Raw genomic sequence first — 27,756 nt, 5'->3', positions numbered from 1 at the left:
CGATATAGTGCACTACTTAAGACCAGGGACATCCCAAATGGCACCCTATTCCCTATATAGTGCACTACTGTTGACCAGAGTCAAATGGCACCCTGTTCCCTATATAGTGCACTACTGTTGACCAGAGTCAAATGGCACCCTATTCTCTATATAGGGCACTACTGTCGACCAGAGTCAAATGGCACCCTATTCCCTATATAGCTTTACTTCATGATACACTATTGTTAAAAGTATGTGGACACCCCTTCAAATTAGTGGATTCTGGTTTTTCAGCCACACCTGTTGATGACGGGTGTATACAAAATCGAGCACACAGCCATACAATCTCAATAGACAAACATTGGCAGTAGATGGGCCAGAACTGGAAAACTCAGCGACTTTCAACGTGGCACCGTCTCAGGATGCCACCTTTCCAACAAGTCAGTTCGTCAAATTTCTGCCCTGCTAGAGCTGCCCCCGGTTAACTGCATGTGCTGTTATTGTGAAGTGAAAATGTCTAGGAGCAACAACGGCTCAGCCATGCAGTGGTAGTCCACACAAGCTCACAGAATGGGGCCGCCCAGTGCTGAAGTGTGTAAAAATGAATTGTAACGCCGACTGAGAGCCAGGCCTAATCGCCCGACCTCACTAATGCTCATATGGCTGAATGGAAGCAAGTCCCCGCAGCAATGTACCAACATCTAGTGGAAAGCCTTCCCAGAAGAGTGGAGGCTGTTATAGCAGCAAAGTGGGGGACCAACTCTATATTAAATGCTGATGATTTTGTAATGAAATGTTGAAGAAGCAGGGGTCCCACATACTTTTGATCATTTAGTGTAATTGTTTATTGATGTGTTCAGGTAGGATTCATCTGGAAAAGAGACCGTGGTCTCAGCATGACTCCCTGGCTAAATAAAAGGTTCAATATATTGTGACAAATTAAGCGGGAGACAGTCACCAAAATCACCCCAGAATGAGAGTTCTTTCGAACAGAACAGTACCTGTATGTTGGTTTCTCTGTCCTGGTCTGCACAGGCCGCAGGCGTGGTCAAGGTTAGCAGGTTTCGGTACACGAATCGCTTCCAGGTCCAAATGCCAATAGGTAAGTCCAAACAGTTCAGGTCATACACAGTAAATCCAACTGATATACACTGCTCAAAAAAATAAAGGGAACACTTAAACAACACAATGTAACTCCAAGTCAATCACACTTCTGTGAAATCAAACTGTCCACTTAGGAAGCGACTCTGATTGACAATAAATTTCACATGCTGTTGTGCAAATGGAATAGACAACAGGTGGAAATTATAGGCAATTAGCAAGACACCCCCAATAAAGGAGTGGTTCTGCAGGTGGGGACCACAGACCACTTCTCAGTTCCTATGCTTCCTGGCTGATGTTTTGGTCACTTTTGAATGCTGGCGGTGCTTTCACTCTAGTGGTAGCATGAGACGGAGTCTACAACCCACACAAGTGGCTCAGGTAGTGCAGCTCATCCAGGATGGCACATCAATGCGAGCTGTGGCAAGAAGGTTTGCTGTGTTTGTCAGTGTAGTGTCAAGAGCATGGAGGCGCTACCAGGAAACAAGCCAGTACATCAGGAGACGTGGAGGAGGCCGTAGGAGGGCAACAACCCAGCAGCAGGACTGCTACCTCCGCCTTTGTGCAAGGAGGAGCAGGAGAAGCACTGCCTGAGCCCTGCAAAATGACCTCCAGCAGGCCACAAATGTGCATGTGTCTGCTCAAACGGTCAGAAACAGACTCCATGAGGGTGGTATGAGGGCCCGACGTCCACAGGTGGGGGTTGTGCTTACAGCCCAACACCGTGCAGGACGTTTGGCATTTGCCAGAGAACAACAAGATTGGCAAATTCGCCACTGGCGCCCTGTGCTCTTCACAGATGAAAGCAGGTTCACACTGAGCACGTGACAGACGTGACAGAGTCTGGAGACGACGTGGAGAACGTTCTGCTGCCTGCAACATCCTCCAGCATGACCGGTTTGGCGGTGGGTCAGTCATGGTGTGGGGTGGCATTTCTTTGGGGGGCCGCACAGCCCACCATGTGCTAGTCAGAGGTAGCCTGACTGCCATTAGGTACCGAGATGAGATCCTCAGACCCCTTGTGAGACCATATGCTGGTGCGGTTGGCCCTGGGTTCCTCCTAATGCAAGACAATGCTAGACCTCATGTGGCTGGAGTGTGTCAGCAGTTCCTGCAAGAGGAAGGCATTGATGCTATGGACTGGCCCGCCCGTTCCCCAGACCTGAATCCAATTGAGCACATCTGGGACATCATGTCTCGCTCCATCCACCAATGCCACGTTGCACCACAGACTGTCCAGGAGCCACTTAATCAGGAGCATGCCCAGGCGTTGTAGGGAGGTCATACCGGCACGTGGAGGCCACACACACTACTGAGCCTCATTTTAACTTGTTTTAAGGACATTACATCAAAGTTGGATCAGCCTGTAGTGTGGTTTTCCACTTTCATTTTGAGTGTGACTCCAAATCCAGACCTCAATGGGTTGATAAATTGGATTTCCATTATTTATTTTTGTGTGATTTTGTTGTCAGCACATTCAACTATGTAAAGAAAAAAGTATTTAATAAGATTATTTCTTTCATTCAGATCTAGGATGTGTTGTTTAAGTGTTCCCTTTATTTTTTTGAGCAGTATATATTGTCACTTCCTCTTCCTCTATGGTTCACAGATCCCCCAACCCTTTCCTCTCTCTCTTCCTGGTTTGTCTTGACCCCTTATCTGTGGGTCAGCCCCACCTTCTGAGCGTTCCCCTTGCTTCTGGAGATTGGAGTTTTTGGTGGTTGGCCATTTTGTGATCTGTAGTTCTGGTCGGGGGGGCATTTTAGTGATAGGGCAGAGCCCGTTTATTAGTTCTGCCCTCACATATCTACCATTTATCACTCGGCCCCCTTCTTTTGCCACACATCTCCCCCTAGCTTCGACCACCGAGGTCGGGTTACCGCAGAAAAATAGTCATGCATGCGGTATAACCCATCCACATTTCCCATTTCATCAAAGTGAAACGGTTGGAGACTCAAAAACCACCGCATCACCCGAGCGTTCTTCTCTTTAGCCCTATGCATCCAGGTGAGTGGTGCATGGTCACTGATGAGGGTGAGGTGGCGCCCTAGCAGGTAGTATTTTATGCTTTCTAGGGCCTCCTTTACTGCCAGCTAATCTTTCTCAACGACTGAGTAGTTGGTTTCCCGTGGTTCCAGCTTCCTGCTTAAAAACAGGATGGGGTGTTCCACCCCTTCTACCTCTTGGGAGAGCATGGCTCCCAAGCCAACCTCTGAGGCATCCGTCTGAACCACGAACTCTCTCTCAAAGTCTGGTACCACCAGCACTGGATTACAGCAGAGGGCCTCCTGTAATGTCCTAAATGCTTTGGTGGTCCTTTCATCCCACTTGACCATGTTTGGCCCTCTGGCTCCAGTCATGTCAGTGAGTGGGGCGGCCACTGTGACATAAATTGGGATGAACTTCCGGTCGTAACCGGTCAACCCTAGGAAGGCTCGAACCTGCTTCTTATTTACTGGTCTCGGCCATCCTCTAATTGCCTCAACCTTCTTCAGTTGGGATTTGATTAACCCTCTTCCCGCGGTGTATCCCAGATACTCGGTTTCCTCTAACCCCACGTAACATTTGGCAGGGTTCGCCGTGAGCTCTGCCTTTCTAAGGGCATCTAGCGCTGCCTGTACCCTGGGGTAAGTGAGATTCCCAATCTGGGCTGTAGATCCATACGTCATCTGAGCGTAAGTTCTGTGCGGTTTTAGGACTTGGTCCATTAGCCGTTGAAAGGTGGGTCGCTGCGTAAGCCGAATGGCATGACGGTGTAATGAAACAAACCGTCAGGGGTTGCAAATGCTGTCTTTTCTTTGGCTCTGGGGGTCAGAGGAATTTGCCAGTAACCAGGGTCGTAACGTACCGAGCGTTACCAGTTTTCTCCAGCAGTTCATCTACTCGGGGGGCATGGGGTAGGCATCACACTTGGAGATTTAATTTACCTTCTGAAAATCATTTCATAACCGCCTAGACCCATCAGGCTTGGAGACCATCACAGTTGGACTAGACCACTCCCTATGTGACTCTTCAACCACTCCATCTGTCAACATTTTTCTCTGCTCCAATCGCGGCTCGTCGAGCCTCGGGTACCCGATACGGCCTCATGCTTAATTTTCTCCCTGGTAGGGAAACAATGTCATGAGCCGTAACCTCAGTTCGGCCTGGTATCCCTGAAAACACATCTTTGTTTTTATAAACCAGGGTCTATACTTCCTGTACTTGTGCTGGGGACAGAGTAGGTGAAACATGCACTTCGACTGCCTCCTGAGTGAGTATGGGGTACGTGACATTGTGTTTCTCTCTCTCTCCCCATGCTTTTAACCGGTTAATGTGATAGATTTGTTCCGGGGGCCGACGACCTGGCTTCTATTCGCTCCAGCACTTCATACGGTCCTTTCCATGTGGCTAGTAGTTTACACTCTGACGTGGGGACCAGCACTAACAGCTTATTTCCCGGTTGAAATTCTCTCAGGGTAGCCTGCCGGTTATAAGTGTGCCGGTGGTGCTCTTGTGCTCGCTGACGATGGGCGTGACTGTGGCTATCCTGTCTTGTGATGCCGTGATGTGCTCTATAACAGTAGTATAAGAGGTGGATTGGTGCTCCCAGGTTTCTCGGGCGATGTCTAAGATTCCCCGGGGGTGCCTCCCATATACCAGCTCAAAGGGTGAAAACCCCAGCGAGGCTTGGGGAACATCTCTAATGGAAAACATCAGATACGGCAACATGCAATCCCAGTTCATTCCATCCTTATCAATTACCTTCCTGAGCATTGACTTCAGGGTGAGGTTGAATCTCTCAATTATCCCGTCCGTCTGCGGATGGTAAACCAATGTCCTCAACTGTTTCACCTGCCACATCTTACAAAGGTCCGCCATAAGGTGGGACATAAAGGGGGTCCCCTGGTCAGTAAGGCCCTCCTTTGGAATCCCTACCCTGGTGAACAGGAGCACTAAACACTTCCTTGGCGATATTTTTGGAAGCCATCGTCCGAAGGGGAATGGCTTCTGTGTAGCGAGTGGCGTAATTTAGGATGACTAGAATGTATTGGTAACCTCTTGCGGATTTGGGTAGCGGGCCCACTATATCCTTGGCTATCCTCTCAAATGGCATTTTGATTATGGGGAGTGGCACTAACAGGCTTCTAACAGCTGGTCGGGGAGCTGTTAACTGGCACTCGGGGCACTCTCCACAATGTCGAGCCACCTCAGCCTGAAATCCTGGGCAGTAAAACCTCCTCACAATCCAGTCTCGGGTTTTATCGATACCAAGGTGTCCCCCCCAGAATATTCCCATGAGCTAGGTCCAGTACTGTTCTCCGGTACCGGGTGGGGACCAACAACTGTTCTACCACATCAACCCTTATTTTTGAGACTCTGTACCCCAAACCCTTTTTCATGATGAAGTGGGTTAAACTATTAGGCATCGTCCTATCATATAAGGGGGTACCATCTACGACTTGCACATCTGCTCCGACTTGCTGCTGGGTTGGATCCTGGGTCTTGGCCATCCCGAAATTAGTCAGGGACCCTGCCAGGTCTATTGGTTCTAGATTGTCACCCTCTGGATCTAGATGGACCCCGGCCCCACTAGTACCGGGCTGCCCGTTATTGACGTGGTCTGACCCTTCTTCCTCATCCTCCCCTACTAGCACCTGTGAGGTTGGTCCCTGGGAGACCTTCTCTTTTCTTGGCTTTAGTTGAGGGCTACATGTTACTTCCTGCTTGGTCAGGGGTGTTGGGCTTCTGAAATATGCCGTTCTTTTGGCCTAACCTCGCAAAGTTAGGAAAGTATCTGCCCAGTATTATACCATACGCCATCTTCTGGACCACGCGATCCTCATAATCCAGCAGCCCGTCCTCAGTTTGTATGCTCACTAAGACTGTGGGGTACGGGCAGGTATCCTGACTTGTATCTAGTTTATGAGTCGGCACTAGGTTTGCAACGACCAAGGTTGACATACTGTCGGAATCAAGCAGGGCTGCAACCTCTTTCCCTTCAACCTTCACCATGCACATATGTTAGTTTCTTGGTCTTTCAAGTACAACGGTTACCACAGGACATGCATACAATATATCAGTTTCTTCTTTTTCACTGAGGTTACATTGCATTGCCACAATATGTCCCAATCTATTACAATTGTAACAAATAATAGGGTTTCTGTGGGGGGGGGGGGGGGGGGGGCTAATTTTGGGTGATCTCTTTATATAACAGATCTGTGACCAGGCTAATATTGGATGCTCTCTAGAATCTTGGATACCCACCTCCTGTATAGGAATGATACCCTCCTCCTGTATAGAAATGATACCCACCTCCTGTATAGAAATTATGCCCACCTCCTGTATAGAAATGATACCCACCTCCTGTATAGAAATGATACCCTCCTCCTGTATAGGAATGATACCCTCCTCCTGTATAGGAATGATACCCTCCTCCTGTATAGAAATGATACCAACCTCCTGTATAGAAATGATACCCTCCTCCTTTATAGAAATGATACCCACCTCCTGTATAGAAATGATACCCACCTCCTGTGTAGAAATGATACCCACCTCCTGTGTTGAAATGATAACCACCTCCTGTGTAGAAATGATACCCACCTCCTGTGTTGAAATGATACCCACCTCCTGTATAGAAATGATACCACCTCCTGTGTAGAAATGATACCCACCTCCTGTATAGGAATGATACCCACCTCCTGTATAGGAATGATACCCACCTCCTGTATAGAAATGATACCCACCTCCTGTATAGAAATGATACCCTCCTCCTGTATAGAAATGATACCCACCTCCTGTATAGAAATGATACCCACCTCCTGTGTAGAAATGATACCCACCTCCTGTATAGGAATGATACCCACCTCCTGTATAGGAATGATACCCACCTCCTGTATAGAAATGATACCCGCCTCCTGTATAGAAATGATACCCTCCTCCTGTATAGGAATGATACTAACCTCCTGTGTAGAAATGTTTGTAGTTGTGTTTGATGCAGGAACCCAGGGATGTCTTCAGATAACTCTCTGGAAGCTGAAACAAAGATGCACACATTGGAAATGGTTACACAGACACACACACACACACACACACACACACACACACACACACACACACACACACACACACACACACACACACACACACACACACACACACACACACACACACACACACACACAGTGGTGGAAAAAGTACCCAATTGTCATACTTGAGTAAAAATAAAGATCCCTTAATAGAAAAAAGTAAAAGTGAAAGTCACCCAGTAAAATACTACTTGAGTAAATGTAAAACGTTATTTGGTTTTAAATATATTGAAGTATCAAAGTAAATGTAGTTGATAAATTGAAAATAAAATAAATATATACATTTTTTTAAGCAAACCAGATGGCACCATTTTGATTTTGATTTTTTTAATTTACAGATAGACAGGGTCACACTCCAACACTAAGACATGATTTAAAAACAAAGCATTTGTGTTTAGTGAGTCCTCCAGATCAGAGGCAGTAGGGACGACCAGGGATATCATCAACCCCTTGGGTTGTGCCATGGCGGAGATATTTGTGGGCTATACTCGGCCTTGTCTCAGGATGGTAAGTTGGTGGTTGAAGATATCCCTCTAGTGGTGTGGGGGCTGTGCTTTGGCAAAGTGGCTGGGGTTATATCCTGCCTGTTGGCCCTGTCCGGGGGTATCATCGGATGGGGCCACAGTGTCTCCTGACCCCTCCTGTCTCAGCCTCCAGTATTTATGCTGCAGTAGTTTATGTGTTGGGGGGCTAGGGTCAGTCTGTTATATCTGAAGTATTTCTCCAGTGTCCTGTGTGAATTTAAGTATGCTCTCTCTATTTCTCTCTTTCTCTCTTTCTTTCTTTCTTTCTCTCTCTCTCTCTCGGGGGACCTGAGCCCTAGGACCATGCCTCAGGACTACCTGACATGATGACTCCTTGCTGTCCCCAGTCCACCTGGCCGTGCTGCTGCTCCAGTTTCAACTGTTCTGCCTGTGGCTATGGAGCCCTGACCTGTTCACCAGACGTGCTACCTGTCCCAGACCTGCTGTTTTCAACTCTCTAGAGACAGCAGCAGCAGTAGAGATACTCTCAATGATCGGCTATGAAAAGCCAACTGACATTTACTCCTGAGGTGCTGACTTGTTGCACCCTCGACAACCACTGTGATTATTATTATTTGACCCTGCTGGTCATCTATGAACATTTGAACATCTTGGCCATGTTCTGTTATAATCTCCACCCGGCACAGCCAGAAGAGGACTGGCCACCCCTCATAGCCTGGTTCCTCTCTAGGTTTCTTCCTAGCTTCTGGCCTTTCTACTGAGTTTTTCCTAGCCACCGTGCTTCTACACCTGCATTGCTTGCTGAGGGATGTTCTCTTTTTAGTGAGTCCTCCAGGTCAGAGTCAGTAGGGATGACCAGGGATGTTCTCCTGATAAGTGTGTGAATTGGACCATTTCCTATCCTGCTAAGCATTCAAAATTTAGCGAGTACTTTTGGGTGTCAGGGAAAATGTATGGAGTAAAAAGTACATACTTTTCTTTAGGAATGTAGTGAAGTAAAAGTTGTCAAAAATCTAAATAGTAAAGTGCAGATACCCAATAAATCGACTTAAGTACTTTTTACTTTTATTTACTGTATTTTTACTAACAGTGCCTTGCAAAAGTATTTTTCCCTCTTGGCGTTTTTCCTATTTTGTAGCAAGACAACTGTTTATAGAAAAATCTATATACAGTGTGTGCAAATGTAGTAAGATTAGGGAGGTAAGGCAATAAATAGGCCATAGTGGCAAAATAATTACAATTTAGCAATTAAACACTGGAATGGTACATGTTCAGAAGATGAATGTGCAAGTAGAGATACTGGGGTGGAAAGGAGCAAGATAAATAAATAAATAATACTATGGGGATGAGGTAGTTGGGTGGGCTATTTACAGATGGGCTGTGTACAGGTGCAATGATTGGTAAGCTGCTTTGACAGCTGATGCATAAAGTTAGTGAGGGAGATATAAGACTCGAGTTTCAGTGTTTTTTGCAATTCGTTCCAGTCATTGGCAGCAGAGAACTGGAAGGAAAGGCGGCCAAAAGAGGAGTTGGCTTTGGGGATGACATTTACCTGCTGGAGCGCGTGCTACGGGTGGGTGCTGCTATGGTGACCAATGAGTTGAGATAAGATGGTGCTTTACCTAACAAAGACTTATATAGTCGTGGCCAAAAGATTTGTGAATGACACAAATATTAATTCCACAAAGTTTGCTGCTTCAGTGTCTTTAGATATTTTTGTCAGATGTTACTATGGAATACTGAAGTATAATTACAAGCATTTCATAAGTGTCAAAGGCTTTTATTGACAATTACATGAAGTTGATGCAAAGAGTAAATATTTGCAGTGTTGACCCTTCTTTTTTCAAGACCTCTGCAATCCGCCCTGGCATGCTGTCAATTAACTTCTGGGCCACATCCTGACTGATGGCAGCCCATTCTTGCATAATCAATGCTTGGAGTTTGTCAGAATTTGTGGGGTTTTGTTTGTCTACCCGCTTCTTGAGGATTGACCACAAGTTCTCAATGGGATTAAGGTCTGGGGAGTTTCCTGGCCATGGACCCAAAATATCTATGTTTTGTTCCCCGAGCCACTTAGTTATCACTTTTGCCTTATTGGGATTGCAACAATTGCGGCGGATAATTTTAGAGAGGGTCCAGATTGTCTAGCCCGGCTGATTTGAAGGGGTCCAGATTTTGCATCTCTTTCAGAAAATCAGCTGGATTTGGGTGAAGGAGGAATGGTGGAGGCTTGGGCAAGTTGCTGTGGGGGTACAGAGCTGTTGACCGGGGTAGGGGTAGCCAGGTGGAAAGCATGGCCAGCCGTAGAAAAATGCTTATTGAAATTCTCGATTATCGTAGATTTATCGGTGGTAACAGTGTTTCCTAGCCTCAGTGCAGTGGGCAGCTGGGAGGAGGTGCTATTATTCTCCATGGACTTTACAGTGTCCCAGAACTTTTGGAGTTTGTACTACAGGATGCAAATTTCTGTTTGAAAAAGCTAGCTTTTGCTTTCCTAACTACCTGTTTATATTGGTTCCTAACTTCCCTGAAAAGTTGCATATCGCGGGGTCTATTCGATGCTAATGCAGTACGACACAGGATGTTTTTGTGCTGGTCAAGGGTAGTCAAGTCTGGAGTGAACCAAGGGCCATATCTGTTCTTAGTTCTACATTTTTTTGATTGGGGCATGCTTTTTTAAGATGGTGAGCAAGGCAGTTTTAAACAATAACCAGGTATCCTCTACTGATGGAATGAGGTCAATATCCTTCCAGGATACCCGGGCCTGCTCGCTGAAATGTTTTAGGGAGAGTTTGACAGTGATGAGGGCTGGTCGTTTGACCGCGGACCCAGGCAATGAGGCCTTGATCGCTGAGTCCCTGGTTGAAGACAGCAGAGGTGTATTTAAGAGGGCAGGTTGGTCAGGATGATATCTATGAGGGTGCCAGTGTTGACGGATTTAGGATTGTACCTGGTAGGTTCCTTGATAATTTGTGTGAGATTGAGGGAATCTAGCTTAGATTGTAGGACAGCTGGGGTGTTAAGCATATCCCAGTTTAGGTCACCTAACAGTACAAACTCTGAAGATAAATGGGGGCAATTAATCCACATATGGTGTCAAGAGCACAGCTGGGGGCTGAGGGGGGTCTATAGCAAGTGGCAACAGTAAGAGACTTATTTCTGGGAAGGTGGATTTTTAAAAGTAGAAGCTCGAACTCTGGGCACAGACCTGGCTTTACGGAAGAGTGGTCAGAAAAAAAGCCATTGCTTAAAGACAAAAATAAGCAAACATGTTTGGTGTTCGCCAAAAGATATGTGGGAGACTCCCCAAACATATGGAAGAAGGTACTCTGGTCAGATGAGGCTAAAATGTAGCGTTTTGGCCATCAAGGAAAGCGCTATGTCTGGTGCAAACCCAACACCTCTCATCACCCTGAGAACACCATCCTACCAGATAAGCATGGTGGTGGCAGCATCATGCTGTGGGGATGTTTTTCAACAGCAGGGACTGTTAAACTGGTCAGAATTTAAGGAATGAGGTTCACCTTCCAGCAGGACAATGACCCTAAGCATACTGCTAAAACAACACTCAAGTGGTTTAAGGGGAAACATTTAAATGTCTTGGAATGGCCTAGTCAAAGCCCAGACCTCAATCCAATTGAGAATATGTGGTATGACTTAAAGATTGCTGTACATCAGCGGAACCCATCCAACTTGAAGGAGCTGGAGCAGTTTTGCCTTGAAGAATGGGCAAAAATCCCAGTGGCTAGATGTGCCAAGCTTATAGAGACATACCCCAAGAGACTTGTAGCTGTAATTGCTGCAAAAGGTGGCTCTACAAAGTATTGACTTTGGGAGGGGGGGATGAATAGTTATGCACATTCAAGTTTTCAGTTTTTTTTGTCTTATTTCTTGTTTGTTTCGCAATAACAAATATTTTACATCTTCAAAGTGGTGGGCATGTTGTGTAAATCAAATGATACAACCCCCCCCTAAAAAATATATATTTTAATTCCAGGTTGTAAGGCAACAAAATAGGAAAAACGCCAAGGGGGGGCGAATACTTTTGCAAGCCGCTGTATCTCTCGTTAGGATGGAAGTATTTTTCTGTAAGTGCTTGACAATAACCGCAAACAACACACAGACTGTAACAGCTCTCCTGATGGTCTTAACCCTCACAGCCATGAGGGTTAAGGTCTACTGGGGTTAAACAGAGTCAACACTTTGTGAACTACTGTCATTGGTTTATAACTCTATATGACCTGGTTCTGTTAATGCTTGATCTGTTACATCATCTATGATAGACAGGCAGACAGGCAGCCAGGAAGACAGACAGACAGACAGGCAGCCAGGAAGACAGGCAGACAGACAGGCAGCCAGGAGGACAGACAGAAAGACAGACAGGCAGACAGACTGGCAGCCAGGAAGACAGACAGACAGGCAGACAGACAGGCAGCCAGGAGGACAGACAGACAGACAGCCAGGAAGGCAGACAGACAGGCAGACAGACAGGCAGCCAGGAGGACAGACAGACAGACAGACAGACAGACAGACAGACAGACAGACAGACAGACAGACAGACAGACAGACACAGCCAGGAAGACAGGCAGACAGACAGGCAGCCAGGAGGGCAGACAGACAGACAGACAGACAGACAAACAGACAGACAGACGGACGGGCAGGCGGACGGGCGGGCGGGCGGGCGGACGGACGGACGGACAGACAGACAGACAGGAAGACAGACAATGACGGACGGAGGGAGGGAGGGAGGGAGGGACGGACAGACGGACAGACGGACAATGACGGACGGACGGACGGACAGACGGACGGACAATGACGGACGGACGGACAGACGGACAGACGGACAGATGGACAGACAGGAAGAAACAGGCAGACAGACAGGCAGCCAGGAAGACTGACACTGACGAACAGATTAATGGATGGACAGACAGACAGACAGACAGTTATATAAGGACAAACAGACAGACGAGCAATGACGGACGGAGGGACAGACAGACAGACAGACAGACAGACAGACAGACAGACAGACAGACAGACAGACAGACAGACAGACAGACAGACAGACAGAGAGGCTGTTCGATGACATTCTGCTTGTCATGTTGCACTGTTTTGTTTCTGTAAGAGCACAGGAAGGCATAAACATAACCACTTGAAAAGGTACAAGCCACAATCATTACTGAACAGGCATTAGAAGAACACAAGAAAAGCACAACATGAACCAATATAAGTTATTTATTTACAAATAATTTAGGAGCACTGGGGGGGGGGGATTTCAGAAGTTAGAGAACTGATTGAGGTATTTTCTTACCGAGAGATCAGTCAGAGACAGACAGGTAGACACAGACAGAAAGATGCATAAGGACAGACGGACGGACAAAAAGACACCGACAGATTGACAGACGGACAGACAGAAAGATACAACAGGATGGACAGACAGACAGACAGGCAGCCAGGAGGACAGACAGACAGACAGCCAGGAAGGCAGACAGACAGGCCACCACAGTCAGGCCACCACAGTCAGGCCACCACAGTCAGACCACCACAGTCAGACCACCACAGTCAGTCCACCACAGGGGTTGTGTCCCAAATGCCCCCCTATTCCCTATCTAGTGCAACAAACGTATTTTTACCTGTCCTCTTCTGTTCTGTACTTCTGTTCTACTGTCCTCTTCTGTTCTACTGTCCTCTTCTGTTCTACTGTCGTCTTCTGTTCTACTGTCCTCTTCTGTTCTGTTCTGTTCTACTGTCCTCTTCTGTTCTGTTCTGTTCTACTGTCCTCTACTGTTCTGTTCTACTGTCCTCTTCTGTTCTACTGTCCTCTACTGTTCTGTTCTACTGTCCTCTTCTGTTCTACTGTCCTCTACTGTTCTGTTCTACTGTCCTCTACTGTTCTGTTCTACTGTTCTACTGTCCTCTACTGTTCTGTTCTACTGTCCTCTACTGTTCTGTTCTACTGTTCTACTGTCCTCTACTGTTCTGTTCTACTGTTCTACTGTCCTCTACTGTTCTGTTCTACTGTTCTACTGTCCTCTACTGTTCTGTTCTACTGTTCTACTGTCCTCCACTGTTCTGTTCTACTATTCTATTGTCCTCTACTGTTCTACTGTCCTCTTCTGTTCTGTTCTACTGTTCTACTGTCCTCCACTGTTCTGTTCTACTGTTCTACTGTCCTCTACTGTTCTGTTCTACTGTTCTACTGTCCTCCAATGTTCTGTTCTACTGTTCTATTGTCCTCTACTGTTCTGTTCTACTGTTCTACTGTCCTCTTCTGTTCTACTGTCCTCTTCTGTTCTGTTCTACTGTTCTACTGTCCTCTACTGTTCTGTTCTACTGTTCTACTGTCCTCTTCTGTTCTGTTCTACTGTTCTACTGTCCTCCACTGTTCTGTTCTACTGTTCTACTGTCCTCCACTATTCTGTTCTACTGTTCTACCTCCTTTCATAATAACACACCATTTCCAGACCCACTGACTAAACTTGAAACCTCCAGACATAAATTCCTCTCCTCTGACACAGCTGGCGTCAACAATGCAGACTCACCTGATAGCAGCAGAGATCATCAACTAGAGAAAGATCTGCTAAGATGCACAACACATTCCTCTGTGGGTCTCAACTACTCCTGGCTGTCTCCCTGAGACAAAGAACACATTATGGGAGGAGGAACAGAGACTCAACACTCCATCTGATTGGAGGAAGCAGGGGCTGGAGAATAGGGAGGTACAGAGAGGCAGGAGGCATGGCTGGAGAATAGGGAGGTAGGAGGAGGCAGGGCTGGAGAATAGGGAGGTAGGAGGAGGCAGGGCTGGAGAATAGGGAGGTAGGAGGAGGCAGGGCTGGAGAATAGGGAGGTAGGAGGAGGCAGGGCTGGAGAATAGGGAGGAAGGAGGAGGCAGGGCTGGAGAAAAGGGAGGTAGGAGGAGGCAGGGCTGGAGAATAGGGAGGAAGGAGGAGGCAGGGCTGGAGAATAGGGAGGTAGGAGGAGGCAGGGCTGGAGAATAGGGAGGTAGGAGGAGGCAGGGCTGGAGAATAGGGAGGAAGGAGGAGGCAGGGCTGGAGAATAGGGAAGTAGGAGGAGGCAGGGCTGGAGAATAGGGAGGAAGGAGGAGGCAGGGCTGGAGAATAGGGAGGTAGGAGGAGGCAGGGCTGGAGAATAGGGAGGTAGGAGGAGGCAGGGCTGGAGAATAGGGAGGAAGGAGGAGGCAGGGCTGGAGAATAGGGAGGTAGGAGGAGGCAGGGCTGGAGAATAGGGAGGAAGGAGGAGGCAGGGCTGGAGAATAGGGAGGTAGGAGGAGGCAGGGCTGGAGAATAGGGAGGTAGGAGGGTGAGGTCTATAGTGCAGGTAGAAGTGTGTCAGGTAGAAGAGGTGATGGGTGGGGTCTATAGTGCAGGTAGAAGGGGTGATGGGTGGGGTCTATAGTGCAGGTAGAAGGGGTGATGGGTGGGGTCTATAGTGCAGGTAGAAGTGTGTCAGGTAGAAGGGGTGATGGGTGGGATCTATAGTGCAGGTAGAAGTGTGTCAGGTAGAAGAGGTGATGGGTGGGGTCTATAGTGCAGGTAGAAGTGTGTCAGGTAGAAGAGGTGATGGGTGGGGTCTATAGTGCAGGTAGAAGAGGTGATGGGTGGGGTCTATAGTGCAGGTAGAAGGGGTGATGGGTGGGGTCTATAGTGCAGGTAGAAGTGTGTCAGGTAGAAGGGGTGATGGGTGGGGTCTATAGTGCAGGTAGAAGGGGTGATGGGTGGGGTCTATAGTGCAGGTAGAAGGGGTGATGGGTGGGGTCTATAGTGCAGGTAGAAGGGGTGATGGGTGGGGTCTATAGTGCAGGTAGAAGGGGTGATGGGTGGGGTCTATAGTGCAGGTAGAAGTGTGTCAGGTAGAAGAGGTGATGGGTGGGGTCTATAGTGCAGGTAGAAGTGTGTCAGGTAGAAGGGGTGATGGGTGGGGTCTATAGTGCAGGTAGAAGGGGTGATGGGTGTGGTCTATATTGCAGGTAGAAGGGGTGATGGGTGGGGGCTTTAGTGCAGGTAGAAGGGGAGATGGGTGGGGTCTATAGTGCAGGTAGAAGGGGTGATGGGTGGGGTCTATAGTGCAGGTAGAAGAGGTGATGGGTGGGGTCTATAGTGCAGGTAGAAGGGGTGATGGGTGGGGTCTATAGTGCAGGTAGAAGGGGTGATGGGTGGGGTCTATAGTGCAGGTAGAAGAGGTGATGGGTGGGGTCTATAGTGCAGGTAGAAATGTGTCAGGTAGAAGAGGTGATGGGTGGGGTCTATAGTGCAGGTAGAAGGGGTGATGGGTGGGGTCTATAGTACAGGTAGAAGTGTGTCAGGTAGAAGGGGTGATGGGTGGGGTCTATAGTGCAGGTAGAAGAGGTGATGGGTGGGGTCTATAGTGCAGGTAGAAGTGTGTCAGGTAGAAGAGGTGATGGGTGAGGTCTATAGTGTGGTGCAGGTAGAAGTGTGTCAGGTAGAAGAGGTGATGGGTGGGGTCTATAGTGTGGTGCAGGTAGAAGTGTGTCAGGTAGAAGAGGTGATGGGTGGGGTCTATAGTGCAGGTAGAAGTGTGTCAGGTAGAAGAGGTGATGGGTGGGGTCTATAGTGCAGGTAGAAGTGTGTCAGGTAGAAGGGGTGATGGGTGGGGTCTATAGTGCAGGTAGAAGTGTGTCAGGTAGAAGAGGTGATGGGTGGGGTCTATAGTGCAGGTAGAAGAGGTGATGGGTGGGGTCTATAGTGCAGGTAGAAGTGTGTCAGGTAGAAGAGGTGATGGGTGGGGTCTATAGTGCAGGTAGAAGTGTGTCAGGTAGAAGAGGTGATGGGTGGGGTCTATAGTGCAGGTAGAAGTGTGTCAGGTAGAAGAGGTGATGGGTGGGGTCTATAGTGCAGGTAGAAGTGTGTCAGGTAGAAGAGGTGATGGGTGGGGTCTATAGTGCAGGTAGAAGTGTGTCAGGTAGAAGAGGTGATGGGTGGGGTCTATAGTGCAGGTAGAAGTGTGTCAGGTAGAAGGGGTGATGGGTGGGGTCTATAGTGCAGGTAGAAGAGGTGATGGGTGGGGTCTATAGTGCAGGTAGAAGTGTGTCAGGTAGAAGGGGTGATGGGTGGGGTCTATAGTGCAGGTAGAAGTGTGTCAGGTAGAAGAGGTGATGGGTGGGGTCTATAGTGCAGGTAGAAGTGTGTCAGGTAGAAGAGGTGATGGGTGGGGTCTATAGTGCAGGTAGAAGAGGTGATGGGTGGGGTCTATAGTGCAGGTAGAAGAGGTGATGGGTGGGGTCTATAGTGTGGTGCAGGTAGAAGTGTGTCAGGTAGAAGAGGTGATGGGTGGGGTCTATAGTGTGGTGCAGGTAGAGTGTGTCAGGTAGAAGAGGTGATGGGTGGGGTCTATAGTGCAGGTAGAAGAGGTGATGGGTGGGGTCTATAGTGCAGGTAGAAGAGGTGATGGGTGGGGTCTATAGTGCAGGTAGAAGAGGTGATGGGTGGGGTCTATAGTGCAGGTAGAAGTGTGTCAGGTAGAAGAGGTGATGGGTGGGGTCTATAGTGCAGGTAGAAGGGGTGATGGGTGGGGTCTATAGTGCAGGTAGAAGGGGTGATGGGTGGGGTCTATAGTGCAGGTAGAAGTGTGTCAGGTAGAAGGGGTGATGGGTGGGGTCTATAGTGCAGGTAGAAGTGTGTCAGGTAGAAGAGGTGATGGGTGGGGTCTATAGTGCAGGTAGAAGGGGTGATGGGTGGGGTCTATAGTGTGGTGCAGGTAGAAGTGTGTCAGGTAGAAGAGGTGATGGGTGGGGTCTATAGTGCAGGTAGAAGAGGTGATGGGTGGGGTCTATAGTGCAGGTAGAAGGGGTGATGGGTGGGGTCTATAGTGCAGGTAGAAGTGTGTCAGGTAGAAGGGGTGATGGGTGGGGTCTATAGTGCAGGTAGAAGGGGTGATGGGTGGGGTCTATAGTGCAGGTAGAAGGGGTGATGGGTGGGGTCTATAGTGCAGGTAGAAGGGGTGATGGGTGGGGTCTATAGTGCAGGTAGAAGTGTGTCAGGGTAGAAGAGGTGATGGTGGGGGTCTATAGTGCAGGTAGAAGTGTGTCAGGTAGAAGGGGGTGATGGGTGGGGGTCTATAGTGCAGGTAGAAGAGGTGATGGGTGGGGGTCTATAGTGCAGGTAGAAGTGTGTCAGGTAGAAGGGGTGATGGGTGGGGTCTATAGTGCAGGTAGAAGTGTGTCAGGTAGAAGAGGTGATGGGTGGGGTCTATAGTGCAGGTAGAAGGGGTGATGGGTGGGGTCTATAGTGCAGGTAGAAGGGGTGATGGGTGGGTCTATAGTGCAGGTAGAAGGGGTGATGGGTGGGGTCTATAGTGCAGGTAGAAGGGGTGATGGGTGGGGTCTATAGTGCAGGTAGAAGAGGTGATGGGTGGGGTCTATAGTGCAGGTAGAAGGGGTGATGGGTGGGGTCTATAGTGCAGGTAGAAGGGGTGATGGGTGGGGTCTATAGTGCAGGTAGAAGAGGTGATGGGTGGGGTCTATAGTGCAGGTAGAAATGTGTCAGGTAGAAGAGGTGATGGGTGGGGTCTATAGTGCAGGTAGAAGGGGTGATGGGTGGGGTCTATAGTGCAGGTAGAAGTGTGTCAGGTAGAAGGGGTGATGGGTGGGGTCTATAGTGCAGGTAGAAGAGGTGATGGGTGGGGTCTATAGTGCAGGTAGAAGTGTGTCAGGTAGAAGAGGTGATGGGTGGGGTCTATAGTGCAGGTAGAAGAGTGTCAGGTAGAAGAGGTGATGGGTGGGGTCTATAGTGCAGGTAGAAGTGTGTCAGGTAGAAGAGGTGATGGGTGGGGTCTATAGTGCAGGTAGAAGTGTGTCAGGTAGAAGAGGTGATGGGTGGGGTCTATAGTGCAGGTAGAAGAGGTGATGGGTGGGGTCTATAGTGTGGTGCAGGTAGAAGTGTGTCAGGTAGAAGAGGTGATGGGTGGGGTCTATAGTGCAGGTAGAAGTGTGTCAGGTAGAAGAGGTGATGGGTGGGGTCTATAGTGCAGGTAGAAGAGGTGATGGGTGGGGTCTATAGTGCAGGTAGAAGAGGTGATGGGTGGGGTCTATAGTGCAGGTAGAAGGGGTGATGGGTGGGGTCTATAGTGCAGGTAGAAGGGGTGATGGGTGGGGTCTATAGTGCAGGTAGAAGTGTGTCAGGTAGAAGAGGTGATGGGTGGGGTCTATAGTGCAGGTAGAAGTGTGTCAGGTAGAAGAGGTGATGGGTGGGGTCTATAGTGCAGGTAGAAGAGGTGATGGGTGGGGTCTATAGTGCAGGTAGAAGTGTGTCAGGTAGAAGAGGTGATGGGTGGGGTCTATAGTGCAGGTAGAAGTGTGTCAGGTAGAAGAGGTGATGGGTGGGGTCTATAGTGCAGGTAGAAGTGTGTCAGGTAGAAGAGGTGATGGGTGGGGTCTATAGTGCAGGTAGAAGAGGTGATGGGTGGGGTCTATAGTGCAGGTAGAAGTGTGTCAGGTAGAAGAGGTGATGGGTGGGGTCTATAGTGCAGGTAGAAGAGGTGATGGGTGGGGTCTATAGTGTGGTGCAGGTAGAAGTGTGTCAGGTAGAAGAGGTGATGGGTGGGGTCTATAGTGCAGGTAGAAGTGTGTCAGGTAGAAGAGGTGATGGGTGGGGTCTATAGTGCAGGTAGAAGTGTGTCAGGTAGAAGAGGTGATGGGTGGGGTCTATAGTGCAGGTAGAAGAGGTGATGGGTGGGGTCTATAGTGCAGGTAGAAGTGTGTCAGGTAGAAGAGGTGATGGGTGGGGTCTATAGTGGGGTGCAGGTAGAAGTGTGTCAGGTAGAAGAGGTGATGGGTGGGGTCTATAGTGCAGGTAGAAGTGTGTCAGGTAGAAGAGGTGATGGGTGGGGTCTATAGTGCAGGTAGAAGGGGTGATGGGTGGGGTCTATAGTGCAGGTAGAAGAGGTGATGGGTGGGGTCTATAGTGCAGGTAGAAGAGGTGATGGGTGGGGTCTATAGTGCAGGTAGAAGAGGTGATGGGTGGGGTCTATAGTGCAGGTAGAAGTGTGTCAGGTAGAAGAGGTGATGGGTGGGGTCTATAGTGCAGGTAGAAGGGGGTGATGGGTGGGGTCTATAGTGCAGGTAGAAGGGGTGATGGGTGGGGTCTATAGTGCAGGTAGAAGTGTGTCAGGTAGAAGAGGTGATGGGTGGGGTCTATAGTGCAGGTAGAAGTGTGTCAGGTAGAAGAGGTGATGGGTGGGGTCTATAGTGCAGGTAGAAGAGGTGATGGGTGGGGTCTATAGTGCAGGTAGAAGTGTGTCAGGTTGAAGAGGTGATGGGTGTGGTACCAGATGGGACAGTAAACATCAGGTTGATAGACGGCAATAACCATTTCATAGGACATAAAACACAATGTCACTAACAATAAAGTAAATGTCATAACCTTGACTTGCCCATTACATGCTGTCTCTACTCTCTCCAGTACTCATATTGCCATAAAAACCAAGGCTGGCAAGACAACGTTGTAAAACACTTACCTATTGAAATGAATATAATGACTTATATAATACACTACGACAGGAAACCCTATTCCCTACGTAGTGTCCTACGTTTGACCAGAGCCCTAAAGGTCCTGGTCAAAACTAGTGCACTGTATAGGGGATAGGATGTCATTTAGGACATGTATTTATGGTCCCACAGGAGAACGTGTTTTTGTTAGGAACATGTCTTATGACTACATGAGTGTTTAGCTAACAGGACTATTTCAAGAGAACAAAAAACATTTTTTTTTAAAGAAATTAACCGGTAATGGGGTCATTTTGTTATTGTAGTTGGTCAGGACGTGGCAGGGGTGTGTTTGTTTTGTGTGTTTCGTTGTTTTTTTGGGGTTATGTTCTATGTTAATATATTTCTATGTTTGTTCTAGTTCTTCTATTTCTATGTTTAGTTTATTGGGTTGACCTTCAATTGGAGGCAGCTGTTCCTCGTTGCCTCTAATTGAAGTTCCTATTTAGTAGGGGTGTTTTTCCATGGTTTTGTGGGTAGTTGTTCCATGAATAGCTGTGTAGCCTTACAGGACTGTCGGTCGTGTTCTTGTTTTGTTTCGGTGTTCACGTTTATTAAAATAATAGAATAAGTATGGACACTTACCACGCTGCGTATTGTTCCGATGTTTCTTATGGCACTTATTCTGATAAAGGCATTGGAATTAATAGATTATTGTCACGTCCTGACCAGTAATAGGGGTTATTTGTTATTGTAGTTTGGTCAGGACGTGGCAAAGGGTATTTGTTTTATGTGGTTTGGGGTGGTGGTTTGTTTAGTAGGGTATTTGATTTATGTATTCCGGGGTTTTTTGGGCACTGTTCTTTGTTAGTGTATTTCTATGTTCTGTCTAGTCTTTTGTATTTCTATGTTTTGTTAATTGGGGTTGGACTCTCAATTGGAGGCAGGTGATTAGTCGTTGTGTTTTCTTTGTGTACGTGTTTGTTTTGGTTCTCCTTCTTGTCCGCTGCGTCTTGGTCTAAATCCGACGACAACCGTTACAATTATATAGACTCTTTTCTGATAAAGGCATTGAAATGAATAGATTATATAGACTCTACTCTGAGATTATGGTGCCCTGTGCAGTGCATTCAGAAAGTATTCAGACTCCTTGACTTTTTCCACATTTTGTTATGTTACTGCCTTATTCTAAAATTGATTAAATAAATAAAAATATACACACAATAACCCATAATGACAAATGTATACCAAAAAAAAAAAAACGTAATACTTATTTAAATAATCATTCAGACCCTTTGCTATGATACTCGATATTGAGCTCAGGTAAATCCTGTTTCCATTGATCATCCTTGAGATGTTTCTACAACTTTGGAGTCCACCTGTGGTAAATTCTATAAATTGGACATGATTTGGAAAGGCCCACACACCTGTCTATATAAGGTCCCTGTCACGCCCAGTCCTGAGAGAGCCTTTTTTATGTCTCTATTTAGGTTTGGTCAGGGTGTGATTTGGGTGGGCATTCTATGTCCTTTTTTCTATGCTTTGTATTTCTTTGTTTTGGCCTGGTATGGCTCTCAATCAGGGACAGCTGTTCATCGTTGTCGCTGATTGGGAGTCATACTTAGGCAGCCTGTTTTCCTTTGGGGTTTGTGGGTAGTTAATTTCTGTTTAGTATGACCAAGATCCCAATGGTCACTCTGTATGAGCTCCAGACTTTCTCTGTGGAGATGGGAGAACCTTCCAGAAGGACAACCAATCAGGCCTTTATGATAGAGTTGCCAGACGGAAGCCACTCTTCAGTAAAAAGCACATGACAGCCCGGTCAGGCCATGAGAAACAAGATTCTCTGGTCTGATGAAACCAAGATTGAACTCTTTGGCCTCAATGCGAAGCGTAACATCTGGAGGAAACCTGGCACCATCCCTACGGTGAAGCACGGTGGTGGCAGCATCATGCTGTGGGAATGTTTTTCAGTGACAGGGACTGAGAGACTAGTCAGGATTGAGGGTAGGATGAACAGAGCAAAGTACAGAGAGATCCTTGATGAAAACCTGCTCCAGAGTGCTCAGGACCTCAGACTGGGGTGAAGGTTCACCTTCCAAGAGGACAACAACCCTAAGCACGCAGCCAAGATAATGCAGGAGTGGCTTCGGGATATGTCTCTGAATGTCCTTGAGTGGCCCAGCCAGAGCCCGGACTTGAACCAGATTGAACATCTCTGGAGAGACCTGAAAATAGCTGTGCAGCGATGCTCCCCATCCAACCTGACAGAGCTTGAGAGGATCTGCAGAGAAGAGTGGGAGAAAATCCCCAAATACAGGTGTGCCAAGCTTGTAGCGTCATACCAAAGAAGCCTCAATGCTGTAATCGCTGCCAAAGGTGGTCAACAAAGTACAGCGGCAAATTGTTGTCGTCGCAGGATGGACCAGAGCGTGGGAATGTTCGAGGGAGTTCCTGAGTTGAAGTGTTAGAAAACACAGGACAAATGTTCTCACAGAAACAGTAAGTTAATATTATGTCTTGTATAATACTGGAGTTACACTACAACACTACTGGAGTTACACTAGGATACAAACTACTGGAGTTACACTATAAACTACTAGAATTACACTATAAACTGAGTAAAGGGTCTGAATACTTATGTGAAAGTGATACTTCCATTTGTTTTATTTTATACATTTAAAAAAATATTTTTTTTTGCTTTGTCTTTATGGGGTATTGTGTGTGGATTGACAAGAGAAAAAAACTATTTAATCCACTTTAGCATAAGGCTGTAACGTAGCAAAATGTGAAAAAGTCAAGGGTTCACCATACTTTCCGAATGCACTGTATATATATATTGTTTTGTTGTTGCTAAAATTCACATTCTTTCACAATGATGGTTAAAGAAAAACATTTCAAACGACTTGGAAATGGTTTTAATACTCACCCACACATTGGGATAACTGTATTAATCTCTTATAGCAGCATCTTGCTTTGTGGAGCGATTATTCCAACAAGATGCCAACTGTCATGCTTTCCACCTTTCCAACTCCGTCCAAGCACTCATGGTGCTGTACAGCTCTGGTCCAAAGCGTTAGAGACCGTTCCTCCACTAATACTACAGCGGCAAATTGTTGTCGTCGCAGGATGGACCAGAGCGAGGGAATGTTTTACAGGGTTTGTTTTGGCTCAGCGACACGAGGGTTAAGTCCCAAATGGAAACCTATTCCCCACAAAGTGCACCATATCCTAGTGTAACTTCCCTGGTCAGCTGTAGTGTACTATATAGGGCATAAGGTGCCATTTGGGACGAGGAAGAGAGAGGGTGGCCAGCTAAAGATTAATTAGTTCCTGTGAAGAGGATTAGAAATCTCAGGAGAAATGTTCTCACAGAAACAGTAAGTTTATATAATGTCTTATAAACTACTGGAGTTACACTATAAACTACTAGAATTACACTATAAAACTACTGGAGTTACACTATAAACTACTGGAGTTACACTAGGATATAAACTACTGGAGTTACACTAGGAAATAAACTACTGGAGTTACACTATAAACTACTAGAATTACACTATAAAACTACTGGAGTTACACTAGGATAGAAACTACTGGAGTTACACTAGGATATAAACTACTGGAGTTACACTAGGATATAAACTACTGGAGTTACACTATAAACTACTAGAATTACACTATAAAACTACTGGAGTTACACTAGGATAGAAACTACTGGAGTTACACTAGGATATTAACTACTGGAGTTACACTAGGATATAAACTACTGGAGTTACACTAGGATATAAACTACTGGAGTTACACTAGGATAGAAACTACTGGAGTTACACTAGGATATAAACTACTGGAGTTACACTAGGATATAAACTACTGGAGTTACACTAGGATATAAACTACTGGAGTTACACTAGGATATAAACTACTGGAGTTACACTATAAAACTACTGGAGTTAAACTAGGATATAAACTACTGGAGTTACACTATAAACTACTGGAGTTACACTAGGATATAAACTACTGGAGTTACACTAGGATATAAACTACTGGAGTTACACTAGGATATAAACTACTGGAGTTAAACTAGGATATAAACTACTGGAGTTACACTATAAAACTACTGGAGTTACACTAGGATATAAACTACTGGAGTTACACTAGGATATAAACTACTGGAGTTAAACTAGGATATAAACTACTGGAGTTACACTAGGATATAAACTACTGGAGTTACACTAGGATATAAACTACTGGAGTTACACTAGGATATACACTACTGGAGTTACACTATAAAACTACTGGAGTTACACTAGGATATAAACTACTGGAGTTACACTAGGATATAAACTACTGGAGTTACACTATAAAACTACTGGAGTTACACTAGGATATAAACTACTGGAGTTACACTAGGATATAAACTACTGGAGTTACACTAGGATATAAACTACTGGAGTTACACTATAAAACTACTGGAGTTACACTAGGATATAAACTACTGGAGTTACACTAGGATATAAAATACTGGAGTTACACTAGGATATAAACTACTGGAGTTACACTATGATATAAACTACTGGAGTTACACTATAAAACTACTGGAGTTACACTAGGATACAAACTACTGGAGTTACACTAGGATATAAACTACTGGAGTTACACTAGAATATAAACTACTGGAGTTACACTAGGATATAAACTACTGGAGTTACACTAGGATTTAAACTACTGGAGTTACACTATAAACTACTGGAGTTAAACTAGGATATAAACTACTGGAGTTACACTAGGATATAAACTACTGGAGTTACACTAGGATATAAACTACTGGAGTTACACTATAAAACTACTGGAGTTACACTATAAAACTACTGGAGTTACACTAGGATATAAACTACTGGAGTTACACTAGGATATAAACTACTGGAATTACACTATAAAACTACTGGAGTTACACTATGATATAAACTACTGGAGTTACACTAGGATATAAACTACTGGAGTTACACTAGGATATAAACTACTGGAGTTACACTAGGATATAAAGTACTGGAGTTACACTAGGATATAAACTACTGGAGTTACACTATGATATAAACTACTGGAGTTACACTAGGATATAAACTACTGGAGTTACACTAGGATATAAACTACTGGAGTTACACTAGGATATAAAGTACTGGAGTTACACTAGGATATAAACTACTGGAGTTTCATATTTACTCATTTTTACATCCAATAATTCATCCAATGTTTTAAATAAATATTTTTGTTGTATATTTGACTGCTGAGCATTTCAGGTAGCAGTAGCTCCAATACAATGTGCTATTCATTCCTCTTTCTTGTTCCATAAAAACCACTGTCAACATCACTGACTGTAACAGAGCTGTTGTTTACTGCAGGACTGGTTCAATCAGTAAGCCACTGTTGGTGCTTCAGTGGCTTTCTGTCCTGTAGGTAAAAGTACAACCTACCTTTAACATAGTAAATACTTAAAACCTCCATCACCCTTATGCAGTCTATGGCTGTGTCCCAAATGGAACCCTGCACTACTTTAGACCAGAACCTTATTCCCTATATAGAGCACTGTTTTAGAACAGAGCTCTATTCCCTATATAGTGGTACTACTTTAGACCAGAGCCCTATTCCCTATATAGTACACTACTTATAACCAGAGCCTTATTCCCTATATAGTGCCCTACTTTTTGACCAGAGCCTTATTCCCTATATAGGGCACTGTTTTAGACCAGAGCCCTATTCCCTATATAGTGCCCTACTTTTTGACCAGAGCCTTATTCCCTCTATAGGGCACTGTTTTAGACCAGAGCCCTATTCCCTACATAGTGCACCACTTTAGACCAGAGCTCTATTCCCTACATAGTTCCCTACTTTTTGACCAGACCCTTATTCCCTATATAGTGCACTACTGGGCCCTGCTCAAAATCAGTGCACTTTAATAAGGAGTAGGGTGTGGTTTGGGAAGAAGCATAGGTTTTTGTGACCTGCAGGTTTTATAGAGCAGGTCTCAGGCTTCCTGTAAAGCACAGATGAGATGAGCACAGCGGAAGGTTAAACTTTATTGGAGTAAAGTGGCCATCTGCTGATTGGTTAAAAGGGCAGATGTGGCTGTGAATGTTTATGGTCTCAATAAACCCAATGCCACGGTCTATCTATTGATTACACTATGATTCCTAAAAACACTTAACATAGTGGAAAAACAGCCCTTTGAGTTGTCTTAATTAAAATGGTCCATTTGACAAGTCCCCCTTCCCACAAGTCCCCCTTCTGACAAGTCCCCCTTCTGACAAGTCCCCCTTCTGACAAGTCCCCCTTCTGACAAGTCCCCCTTCTGACAAGTCCCCCTTCCAACAAGTCCCCCTTCCGACAAGTCCCCCTTCCGACAAGTCCCCCTTCTGACTTGTCCCCTTTCCGTTAAGTCCCCCTTCCCACAAGTCCCCTTCTGATAAACAGGGTTGGGGCGTAACAGATTACATGTAATTACTTTTCAATTCATAAAGGATGTTTGTGGGAAAAAAAATCTTTGACACTTCTCTGTTTCCTCAACAACGTTCAAATCAACACTGAAAAAAAGGTGCAAGTTTAAATTTGTTCCACCTGAGTGAGTCTGACCACCAATCAGAGACCACTATGATGACACACCAAATGATGACCACCAATCAGAGACCACTATGATGACACACCAAATGTGTTTGATGGATCGTGGGGAAAAGAGCACGAATAGGTTTTTGTAGGCTGCAGTTCAAGCTGTGTCTTCCGATGGTGCGACTGCTGGCGGCATCCAAAGATCATCCAACTTGAATAAACGCTTGGAGGTAAAGATGACATCGGCGGTTGCCGTCTACGTGCGATACGGATATCACTTATTATTGATATCCACATAGCGCATTGATGTGAATCACACTGCTGCTCTCTCATTTAGCTATTAGCGCCTTACGGATTGTGGTTGTTGTGGATGGATGGCTGTTCACGAATCTAAATGTGTATTTGAACTCAATAAAGGTTGAATTCAAGAAGTTGGTTTCTCTGTGGCTCAGTTGTTAGAGAATGGTGTTTTTGCAATGGTGTTTGCAACGCCAGGGTTGTGGGTTTGATTCCCATGGGGGGCCAGTATGAAGAAAAAATGTATGAATTGAAATGTATGCATTCACAACTGTAAGTCGCTCAGGATAAGAGTGTCTGCTAAATGACTAAAATGTAAGTTTAAGCTGACTATCAATTGTTGTTTTTAAAACCAGTGAAAAATGTCCTCTTGCAACAGCTGCACGGTGCGGATCCCAACCTATGGAATAAAAGTGGGGCTTTTATTGCTCAATCTAATTCATGCTGGTAACTTCCCTGTGACTCAGTTGGTAGAGCATGGTGTTTGCAACACCAGCATGGTGTGTGCAACGCCAGGGTTGTGGGTTCGATTCTGTCACAGAGGTTGTCATGGAGAGAAGACCAAGGCGCAGCGGGTATGTGGATACTCATGGTTTTAATTTCAAAAGAGTAAAGTATTCACTGACAAAACAATAAAGATGACAACAGCAACAGTTTTACAGGCTATACAAACGCAGTGCAAAAACAACTACCCACAACCCCAAAGAAAAACACACACACCTATATAGGACTTCCAATCAAAGGCAACTCAACACACCTGCCTTCA

At 46.1% G+C, this 27,756-nt stretch overlaps 1 protein-coding gene across 7 annotated transcripts in view; it reads right to left on the bottom strand.

The window, feature by feature from the left end:
- Positions 1-27,756, bottom strand: part of LOC115203666 (b(0,+)-type amino acid transporter 1) — a 127,367-nt gene that overhangs the window by 44,808 nt on the left and 54,803 nt on the right. Inside the window, exons 1-3 of one of the 7 annotated variants that reach the window (XM_029768582.1) lie at positions 23,023-23,201; positions 7,023-7,095; positions 981-1,130 (exon numbers count right to left, since the gene is read on the bottom strand). The exons of 1 other annotated variant lie outside the window; for it this stretch is intronic. The gene's annotated coding sequence lies outside the window, so the exon portion shown is untranslated. Of the gene's footprint in view, positions 1-980; positions 1,131-7,022; positions 7,096-14,172; positions 14,264-23,022; positions 23,203-27,756 lie in introns of those variants that run through there. 5 more of the 7 variants (XM_029768584.1, XM_029768580.1, XM_029768581.1 and 2 more) reach the window with 5 other exon arrangements.

The sequence above is a fragment of the Salmo trutta genome, chromosome 12 (genome assembly GCF_901001165.1).
Source record: "Salmo trutta chromosome 12, fSalTru1.1, whole genome shotgun sequence".
In the NCBI taxonomy this organism is placed as follows: Eukaryota; Metazoa; Chordata; class Actinopteri; order Salmoniformes; family Salmonidae; genus Salmo; species Salmo trutta.
The sequence above is the reverse complement of the archived record's forward strand: the minus strand, read 5'-3'. Positions and strand labels throughout refer to the sequence as shown.